The sequence below is a fragment of the Carica papaya genome, chromosome 6, assembly GCF_054855325.1.
Source record: "Carica papaya isolate Zhongbai chromosome 6, ASM5485532v1, whole genome shotgun sequence".
Lineage (NCBI taxonomy): Eukaryota > Viridiplantae > Streptophyta > Magnoliopsida > Brassicales > Caricaceae > Carica > Carica papaya.
The window spans coordinates 14,281,407-14,293,195 of record NC_142314.1 but is presented as its reverse complement, the minus strand read 5'-3'; positions in this window follow the sequence as shown (position 1 = coordinate 14,293,195).

The window sequence follows — 11,789 nt, the reverse complement described above, 5'->3', positions numbered from 1 at the left end:
CACAAAAAAAAAAAGGAGAAAATAATATATTTTTAATGTAGAAGCCCGGAACTCAAAGGAAATAAATTTGTATTTCTAAATGCGAAAATGAACAATAAAGTTATGATTTACATTCTTTACACAATAAATTAAAATGCCCAATAGGATTACGAAAACATCTCTTCTATATTTATTCATTTACAAACGATAATTAAAAACAAATAAATAGATATCATAGGGGTTAACCTTCAGTAGCATTTGAAAGAAGTCCGAAAGGTGAATTACTCACAACTCTCTTACTTATCGAGATTTGTATTTTGGTCCTATTGATCTAAAATGATTAATAAAATGGTGAGTTACATTAGCTCAGTAAGAATATCACATTAATCATTGATACAGAAAATTAAAAGTTGGTAAAAATCACAAAACAACTAATGGAGCCATTGATTTAAATAAATATTTTTTAACTCTAAAACGTTTTATTTCATACTTACCGTTACAAGTTGTCCCAAAAATAACCTATAAAGATAAATAACCAAGTAACATTTTAATTTCGTACATAAGATCAGTAATCCTTCTTTTTAACCAATTTATTGGGATCTTTAGGGTCTATAGGGATATCTCTCTACTCATATACCTAGTATTAAGATTTGACAATTAACCCAGTCGTCCCTATACCCCGTTCGGTAATAGGCGCCAAAAACACCATTGCCTCAATACCTTGTACGATATGGGGGTAAACAATATCTCCCAAAATCCTTCTGGTATGGAACTTCTCATCCCCATCCGATTGAGATAATGTCCACGTTAGGGTTCCATATGTACCAGGTTCGTCCACCATTTCCCAGGATGCCTAATAAACTTTCATTTATTTAGATTCTCATCATCCAAACAACTACCAAAGCATACCAACGTCTCATTTCATATTCATCGATTTATTTAAACGGCATTTAAGCAAGCGATATAGTTTAACATAACCGAATAATCAAGTAACCAGATAACCAAATAAACAATGTAAGAGGAACCAAATAAACCAAATAATCGAGAAAACTATAAAAACTATCAATTTAAATATACACAATATAATAGTAAGTAGTTTAGGCAATACAGAAAAATAAACAGGGAATCAGGACAAATGTAAACTAACCGATTCTATCTCCACTAGTGACCCATAATTATTTTCTAGGATTTTTTTAATTTTTCACAAAACACATAATTATCGATTATTAATCCTCAATTTAACGTAACAGAAAATAGAGTGATGAATTATTATCCAGATCAGTATTTTGAAACGTTATACTATCTACTATGCCTCCTAATGACCCCAAATTTTCTGAATATTTTTTGGAGAAATCAAAATACCTGTCACATACCTAAAAATACATTTAAAACTGAAAATCTGTGTTGAAAACCCTTTCTGATAAAATTTAGAGTTCCGACACGGCATCCACTTCGCCGTCCACGACAGTAGTTTACCTCGATCTGGCCGATTTTAGTCGATTTTACACGTATCCCTACGAAAAAACACGTTAGGGGGCTCCGGTTGGCCAGAAAATAAAAACAAACTAAACCTACCAGCGAGGGAATCTCCAGGTGCGGCAGTTCCGCCGGTTCTCCTTCGCGTCTGGGGTTTCTCCTTCAACTAACCTATACAGAAAAAGACGGTGAACACAATAGTTAAAAAATTGTGTGAAACAAAAAATGGGAAGGAGCTCATCAGAAGGGTTTTAGAGTTTCGGCCGCAACAGCTCCGCTGGGCTTTGCCTGTAGTTTTCAGCTCACCTGTCGTCATTTTACTATGATATGGTCACAGGGAGACTCAGAATCAAATTTTGAGTGAGAAAAGGAAAGTTTTACCTTTGTTGGTGGTCTACGATGGCTTCGGTGTAGCAGCAGTCGGGGATCGACCTCCTTTTCCGGCGTCTGGTTTTTCTTCTCCAGCGAGGGCTTGGCGACTAGGATTATGTTCTCCTGCGACACGATGTTAAATACATATCCTGTGTCGATTTGGATCGTCCATTCGGGTACGCGTGGCCCTCTCTCGTCCATTGGATCTATCCTATTCAGAAAATGAATCTGGACTGCACGATTGGATTAAATCTTACCGTTCGATCGCGTTTAAAGATGGAAAACATCTAAATTATTCACGCGCGCAAGATTAAATCTGGACCGTTGAATTGCTGGGCACGTAGATCGCCTACGTGGCACCGATGTCGGTATGTTTCACCACACGGCGTGCTCTGGTTCGTCGTGACTGTTAACTAGGCCGTCCCACGTGGCCGAATTTTTTCTTTTTGTATTTTAATCTCTTGTTTCTAATTTTTCTTTTAAAAACACCAACTGAACTCAAAATTTCACCTCCTTTCTCTAAAATTACTTTCAATTTCGTCCTTAATTTATTTTCTCAAAAAATTCAATAAAATTAAATTAAAATATATAAAATTACTTCAAATTTTTTTTAAAAAAATCATCTCAGACCGATTTTTAGACCCCGAGTATTACAGCTCTCCCCCCTTAAGAAAATTTTTCTAATTAAATTTGTTACGTTCTCAGTCAGTCAAACAGTTGAGAATACTAAGCTCTGAAGTCTGATTCTAGTTCCCAAGTAGCCTCATCCTGAGTATGATTCTATCATAGAAACTTGATGAAAGAAATTTTTCTATTACGAAATACTCTACTATTTCGATCTATAATGTCTATTGGTACCTCCTTATAAGATAGATTCTCTTACAATGAAAGGGGCTCTTGGCACAGGATATGTGAGAGGTCCGAGTTGTACTTGCATAACATAGACACATAAAATATATTATGGATCCTGGATAGCTCTGAAGGTAGTACCAGTCTATAAGCGGTGGTATCAATCCTGTCTAAGATCTCAAATGACACAATGAATCGAAATTTTAATTTCTCCCTCTTGTCAACGCTACTGATTCACTTGAAAGGGGTGATGTAACGACCTCATAAATTTAAAAAGAAAATGCATATAATAATTTGAGTGCAGAAGCGAAATAAAGGTTAAGGTTAACATCTCTGATACGATAACTCAAAAGTATTAACAAACATCATGGAACAAATTCTTTGAAAGAAATACGAAAAATGAAAAAAATAAAGAAAACTATAAAGTATCTAGCATCTACTCGTATCCTTCTTGCGGATCGGGCTCAGAAATCGAGTCCTCCTGATCTGAAATGGTTAAATAAGGGGTGAGCTACACTAGTCCAGTAAAGACATCACACTAGATCGCCGTCACAGAAGTAAAGATTGGTAAAAAACCAAAAACAACCAATGGAGTACAAATTTTAAACCAATACATTCATTAAAAATAAAACCATTTTTCCTTTTTCTTACCATTGGAGAACCTGTGAAAATAACCTATAAAGATAATAACATCATACAGATCATAACTTCATGCACAATCAGTAACATAGAACATATCATAAATTTATATTCATTAACAATAACTAATCATCAGTGTTTCTCGTTCCACTAAACTACTAGTATCCATGGGGATCCATAAGGGTGTCCCTGCTATACGTGAACCATTTTCCTTAACAATCTTAATTTCAGGGCCGTCCTCATACCCCGTCTGGTATGAGTACTAAAACATTAAACCTCAATACTCCGTCCGGTATGAGGGTGAAGCGGGCCGTCCCCATACCCCGTCCGGTATGAAAAGCAAATGACCAAGTCTCCATACCCTGTTTGGTATGGGACAACATTCACGGTAGGGTTCCTATGAACCCGGTCCGTCCACCATCTCCCAAGATATCTAGTGAGGCTGTCACCTTATCTGTTTATTATATCACATCCCTTTTCTATTTATCCTTAATCTCCGTTACCAAATTAAACACAATCACATAAACAATGAACATGCACCCGGTAATATAATCATATCTTAAATCCTAAAATCACACAGTGGTAAAGTAATACAGTAATACATGCATTTAAAACCATAGAATAGATAAATCAGATACCATCATGCATTTAAACTGTGAAATAAATCAACAGGAATCAACAGAAAACAATGTTCGATTTCGGGCTCCATTAGCAATCTGTAATTAATTAGGCATATTTATCTAACTTGTAGAAAGGATCGCATTATTATTTATTCAAACTTCATATCTATGATAGAAAATAGGGTGAGGGCTCCTTACTTAATTCGACACCAAAAATTAGATGGTTACTGCGCCTACGGGTGGTCCCTGGATTCCCTGAATTTTCTTTCGGAAACTGAAACGCGATTACAGTACCAATAAGTATCCCAAATAAATCCAAAAATTAGCTGAACTTACACCAGTTCCTGCGAGAAAACACACTTAAGGCCCTCAGTGGGCCAAAAAAATATAAAAAATCAAAACTCACCGGCAGTGTGGCTCTCTAGTGTGGTGGCTCCTCCAGCTCACGTTGCAGTTGGGTGTTTTACTTCGGTCAACCTGTAGAGAAGCAAACGGTGGTCACAACGGTGAAAAAATAACATCGAATGGGAATCGGAAGGGACTCATCGGAGGCATTTTTCGAAACACCCCGCGGCGGTGCCGCCGACTTCGGCAGTATTTTTCGGCCAATCAACCGGTTCTCTCACTCCGATTTGGCCATGGGTGGAGTTAAAATTCGTGCAAGAGGGGAAATTTTTATCTCGTTTGGCGGTCGAAAATTGCTCCAATATGGCGGCGGGTGGCGACGGTCGGCTCTCAAGCGGTTGGGCTGTCTTCTCCGGTGAGGGGCTCTAGCAGCTAGGGTTAGGGTTTAGGTGCGGATTGGGTTATTTATACCCATCCATTTTTTATCTAGGACGTTCATCGCTTTCAATCTGGACCGTCCAATCGCGATTAAATAGGAAGTGAATCTGGACCATTCGTGCACGATTCAATCTGGGTCGTCTGTACGTGATGCAATCTGGGCTGTTCGTGCGTGTTTTCGATCTGGGCCATCCGTGCACGTGGGAATGGATCTCAGACGTTCGATCGCACGCACACAGATCACCCACGTGGCTCCCCCCGCATGGCCTCCTGCGTCAGCGCCTCTGCCACCTAGTGCGTCCTGGTTTGTCGAGGCTGCTGACCGGGCAGCTAATGTGGCGTAACTTTTTTAAATTGCGTTTTGACATCTGGTTTCTGATTTTTCTTTTAAAAATACCTATAGAACCTAAATTTTTACCCTTTTTTCTCTAAAATTATTTTCAATTAAATCCCTAACTAATTTTTACCCTTTTTATTATTATTATTTTCATTAAATCAAATTAAAATAAAATAAAATAAATTAAAATCATATAAATAATAATTATATTTATATAAAAAAGTAATATGTAAATAAAAATAAAAATAATTAAATGTTGGGTGTTACAACTCTCCCCTCTTAAAAGAAATTTGTTCCCTCAAATATACCTCTTACTCTCGATCGAACAGCTGGGGGTATTGATCTCTAAAGTCTAATTCTAGTTCCCATGTGGCCTCCCTTGGTGTGTGGTTCTACCATATGACATTCACAAAGGATATCTCCTGGTTGCAGAGTAATCTGCTCTTTCGATCGGCAATACCGACTGATACTTCCTCGTAGGATAAATCCTCCTGAAGTGGAAGAGGTTCGTGGGCCAAGACATGAGAGGGGTCCGGGTTGTACTTGCATAGTATGGACACATGAAACACATTGTGGACATTAGAAAGTTCTGGAGGCAGTGCTAGTCTATAGGCAACAGTACCGATCCTGTCTAAGACTTCAAATGGTCCAATAAATCGGGGGTTCAGTTTTTTCCTCTTACCGAACCTACTCATTTCCTTAAAATGGGTGACCTTAAGGAACACCCAGTCACCTTCCTCAAATGCTAAATCTCTCTTCCAGGTGTCCGTATAACTCTTCTGTCTGCTTTGAGCAGTCTGAATGTTCTTCTTGATCTTAACTATTTTAGATGTAGTCTCCTCTACCAGCTCTGGGCCAAATAATTTTCTATCGCCCACTTCTTCCCAACAAATCGACAATCTGCATGGGCGCCCATATAATGCCTCATACGGAGCCATGCCAATACTCGCTTGGTAGCTGTTGTTGTAGGCGAACTCTATCAGGGATAGATAGTCATCTCAATGGCCCCCGAAGTCAAGGACACAAGCTTGGAGTATATCCTCAAGTGTACGGATTGTCCTTTCTGACTTTCCATCAGTCTAATGGTAGAATGCAGTATTGAGGGACAGCTTTGTTCTCATGGCTTGCTGAAAGTTACTTCAAAACTGAGAAGTGAACTTAGGGTCCCTGTCGGACACCACTGTCACTAGGACTCCATGTATCTGACTATTTCCTGTATATACATTCTTGCGAACTTGTCCAAGGGATCGGTCATCCTGATGGCCAAGAAGTGGGAAGACTTGGTAAGTCGGTCAACAATTACCCATATGGCATCATGTCCTGAGTGTGCCTTAGGTAACCCTGTCACGAAGTCCATTGTGATATACTCCCACTTCCACTTTGGGATCGATAATGGCTGAAGTAACCCGCCTGAGCGCTGATGCTCTGCCTTGACCTGCTGACATACCAAGCATTTAGACACAAAGTCAGCTATGTCTTTTTTCATCTCGTTCCACCAAAATTGGGGTCGCATGCTTTGGTACATTTTAGTGCTTCCGGGATGCATGAAAAACTTTGAACTATTGGCCTTTGTCATGATGTCTCTCTTTAAATCACTATCACCTGGAACACACACCATATCCTGAAATTAGAGTAACCTATCGGCGGAGATTCGGAATTCTGAGCTAACTCTCTATTCTGTATCGTTCTTAAGGGCTACTAGGGCGGGATCAGCTGACTGAGTTTCCCTTATTCTCTGGATTAACTCAGGCTGGACGGTTAGATGACCCAAACATGTGACTCTTCTCAAGTCCTGAAGTCGAACCTGTTGTGTGGCCCCAATTTGCCTGCATTCTGAAACCATTAAATGGGCTAAGATACCTGCACTTTTTTTGCTGAGTGCATCGGCTACCACGTTACCCTTATCCAGATGGTACAAGATGTCACAATCATAATCCTTAAGAAGTTATATCCACATTCTCTTACGCATGTTGAGATCTTTTTGAGTGAATATGTGTTTTAAAATCTTGTGATCGGTATAGATCTAAAAGGTCTCTCCATATAAATAATGGCGTCAAGTCTTCAAGGTATGTATGATTGCGGCAAGCTCTAAGTTATGGGTGAGATACTTTTTCTCATGACTCTTTAACTGTCTGAATCCATAGGCTATGACCTTCCCATACTGCATTAGAATACAAACTAGGCCTAGATATAAGACATCACTGTAAACTGTATACCCCCCCGATCCACTCGATAAGGCCAGCATAGGTGCAGTAGTCAGCCACTTCTTTAGTTCTGAAAAACTTCTTTCACAGTCCTCATTCCACTCAAACTTGTCATTCTTCTTTGTGAGTCGAGTTAAGGGAGCAACTAGACTAGAAAATCCTTCAACGAACCTGCGGTAATAGCCCGCCATTCCCAAAAAGCTACTGATTTCTTTAACTGATATCAATTTCTCCCAACCGAGCACCCCTTCAATCTTTTCAGGATTCATTGATACTTCATCCTTTGATATGATGTGTCCCAGAAAGGTGGTTTGCTCAAGCCAAAATCCACACTTACTCAACTTTGCATACAACTTTTTTCTTTTGAGAACCTGTAGAACTTAAGCTAGATGGTGAGCATGTTCCTCTCTGCTTTTTGAATAGATCAGGATGTCATCGATGAACACGATAACAAATTGATCTAAGAATTATCTAAAGACCATGTTCATCAGATCCATGAAGATGGTTAGGGCGTTGGTTAACCCAAATAGCATGACCAGAAATTTATAGTGTACGTACCTAGTTTGAAAAGTCGTCTTAGGGATGTCTTCTGTCCTTATTTTCTCCTGATGGTAACCTGATCGCAGGTCTATTTTGGAGAAGACATGCGCACCTTGCAACTGATCGAAAAGGTCATCAATCTTGGAAAGGGGATACTTGTTCTTGATTGTGACCTGATTCAATCTTCTGTAATCAATACATAGTCTCAACGTTCCATCTCCCTTTTTTGCAAAAGTGACTGGGTACCCTAAGGGGACACACTATGTCTGATAAAATCACTATCTTGCAATTCAGAGATCTGTTTCCTCAGCTCCTCCATCTCAATGCGGCTCATGCGGTAAAGAGCAATTGAAATAGGCTAGGTGTCTGGCTGTAGATCTATGGTGGATTTGACGTTCCTGTCAATTGGCAGTCCAATAAGTTCATCCGGAAACACATCTGGAAAGTCTTGAACTACCGGAATCTCTTGAATACAATTCTCTTTCTTGGTTTGCCAAGTTAGAGAAAATAGTAAGGTTAAGGTACTCGACAAATAAGAAAATTTGCCATCAAGGAATAAACACTAAATGATTTTATTAATTTGTAAATGGCTCCTCATTAGGAGGATTGAATACAACCTTCTTGCTAAAAAAATCTACGGTGGTGTAATAAGCTGCTAGCCAATTCATCCCTAAAATTACATCAAAATCCTCCGTGTCTAATTTTATTAGGTTTACACTCAGTTTTCTATTTGCTATCTCTACGGCACAAGCCCTATAGACAACTTCTCCCAATAGTGTTACACTCCCAGCAGTGGACACAAATAATATTGAATCAAGTTTATCATTTAATACATTAAATTATGATGCAAAAACAGGTGAAACAAATAAATGCGATGCACTAGTGTCAATCAAAACATGAGCAATATGGTTACAGATAGTGTACATACCCTGTACCACGTCCGAGTCGGCTTTAGCATCCTACTGGGTGAGGTTGTAAGCTCTATCCTAAATAGGAGGTATGCCCTAATTCTGGTTCCTTGAGCACTCTCTCGCATAATGTTGGGCACTACCATTATGTGACAGGTGTTGTTGAGGCGGTAGCAAGGTTGGTCCCCGTCATCTCTGCCACAATGCTGACAGATCTTACCACGTCCTACCACTAGAGGTTGAGGGGGAGCCTGGATCACCGGCCTGGGCCTCTTGTTTTGTTAGACAGACACATTAGGTGCTGGTCTGCGGGGTGGAGCTGAGGGTTTGAGGTTCTCTGCTGCCTAAGGGAGGGTGTGGAAGCTCCTCTCCACCAGTTGTGCCTTGGCCAGAAGGACCAAATAGGTCTTGAGCTCTAGCACGAACAAATGTTGCCTGATCTCTGCGCAGAAGCCCCACTAGAATCTCCTAGCCTTCCTGCCCTCATCCAACAGCGTCTCAGTGGAGTATCGGCCCAACTGCAGGAACTTGCGAGCATATTCTGACACAGTCATGTTTCCCTGGACTAAGTGAACGAACTCCATCTCCTTCAGATGTCGGAGATGCTCTAGGAGGTACTCTGTATAAAAGGCTGGTAGGAACTATTCCCAAGTAACTGGAACGGGCAGGGTGGTCTGTTTGAGTTCCCACCAGTAGTCTGCTTCTCCCACTAACATATAGGTAGCAAGGGTGACCTTATGCTCAGAAGTCACCCCTAAGGTCTTGAAGGCTTTCTCTGTCTCTGTCAACCAGTACTCAACATCTTCAAAAGAAGATCCCCTTGCAAAAATGGATGGATTTAGTCTCTTGTACCTCTCTATGTAGTCCGGGACAATCGTGAGAGGAATTGGGTCCCGTGGAAAAGGGACTGGGCCATGTTGATGGTAGACTGGAGGGCCCTGTGGTGGTACTTGTTGATACGGCGGGGGCACCGGATTATACTGTGGCGGTGGTACCAGGTGGTACTATGAAGGAGCAGGGTCATACCAGGGTGGCTCAACCTGTGGTAATGGGGGAGGGTCAGGTAGCTCCCTCCTCTCCTCTCGGCCCTGCTGGGCTGCAAAGAGTCTTTCTAACAACTCAAATATCTTGTCCACATCTTCCCTGAGCAAACCCTCCCGAGCTGCTCGGTTTAGTAAGGGTCTTCCTCTTCTCATCTCTCTGTACCTGCATTTCACAAAGAATAGTTGAGTGATAATTCATTGTTTGGTGTTTCTATAAGTATTATTATGTAAGGGACAGGTCCGAGGAACGCACCTCTGATACCAACTGTAACGACCCCGAAAATTTAAAAAGAAAATGCATATAATAATTTAAGTACGGAAGCAAAATAAAGGTTAAGGTTAACATTCCTTACACGATAACTTAAAAATACTAACAAACATCACGGAACAAATTCTCTGAAAGAAATACGAAAAATGGAAGAAATAAAAGAAACTATAAAGTATCTAACATCTACTCGTAGCCTTCTTGCGGATCAGGCTCGAGAATCGGGTCCTCCTAATCTGAAATGATTAAATAAGGGGTGAGTTACACTAGCCCAGTAAGGACATCACACTATATCGCCGTCATAAAAGCAAAGGTTGGTAGAAAACCAAAAATAACCAATGGAGCACAAATTTTAAACCAATACATTCATTAAAAATAAAACCATTTTCCCTTTTTCTTACTATTGGAGAACCTGTGAAAACAACCTATAAAGACAATAACATCATACTGATCATAACTTCATGCACAATCAGTAACATAAAATATATCATAAATTCATATTCATTAACAATAACTAATCATCACCGTTTCTTGTTTCATCAGCCTATTAGTATCCATGGGGATCCATAGGGGTGTTTTCGCTACACATGAACCATTTTCCTTAACAATCTTAATTACAGGGCCGTCCCCATACCCCATTTGGTATGAGCGCCAAGATATTAAACCTCAATACCCCATCTAGTATGAGGGTGAAGCAGGTCGTCCCCATACCCCGTCCAGTGTGAGCGCCAAATAACCAAGTCTCCATACTCCGTCTGGTATGGGACAACATTCAAGGTAGGGTTTCCTATGAACCCGATCTATCCACCATCTCCCAGGATATCTAGTGAGACTGTCACCTTATCTGTTTATTAGATCACATCCCTTTCCTGTTTATCCATAATCTCCGTTACCAAATTAAACACAATCACATAAACAATGAACATGCACCCAGTAATACAATCATATCTTAAATCCTAAAATCACACAGTGGTCAAGTAATACAGTAATACATGCATTTAAAACCATAGAATAGATAAACCAGATACCATTATGCATTTAAACTGTAAAATAAATCAACAGGAATCAACAGAAAACAATGTTTGATTTCGGGCTCCATTAGCAATCTGTAATTAATTAGGCATATTTATCTAACTTGTACAAAAGACAATATTATTATTTAATCAAACTTCATATCTATGATAGAAAATAGGGTGAGGGGTCCTTACTTGATTCGATGCCGAAAACTAGATGGTTACTGCGCCTACGGGCGGTCCCTAGGTTCCCTGAATTTTCTTTCAGGAACTGAAACGCGCTTACGATACCTATAAGTGTCCCAAATAAATCCAAAAATCAGACCCATGGCCTACTCGACCAATTTCAAAATTTCGGCACAGCGGCTCCGCCTTGCTCCGGGACGACGACGGCGATCCACATCGAGTTGGCTTTTTTTGGGCGTTTTTGGACGAATTCAGCCAAATGTGCCCTGTTCCTACGAGGAAACACACTTAGGGCCCTCGGTGGGCCAAAAAATGTAGAAAATCGAAACTCACCGGCGGTAGGACTCTCCGGTCCGGCGGCTCTTCCGGCTCACGTTGCGATTGGGTGTTTTGCTTCGGTTAACCTGTAGAGAAGCAAACGGTGGTCACAACGGTGAAAAAATCAAATCGAATGGGAATCGGGAAGGGCCTCATCGGAGGCATTTTCTGAAACACCTCACGACGACATTTTTCGGTCAATCGACCGGTTCTCTCACTTCGATTTGGCATTGGGTGGGTTTAAAATTGAATTTCGT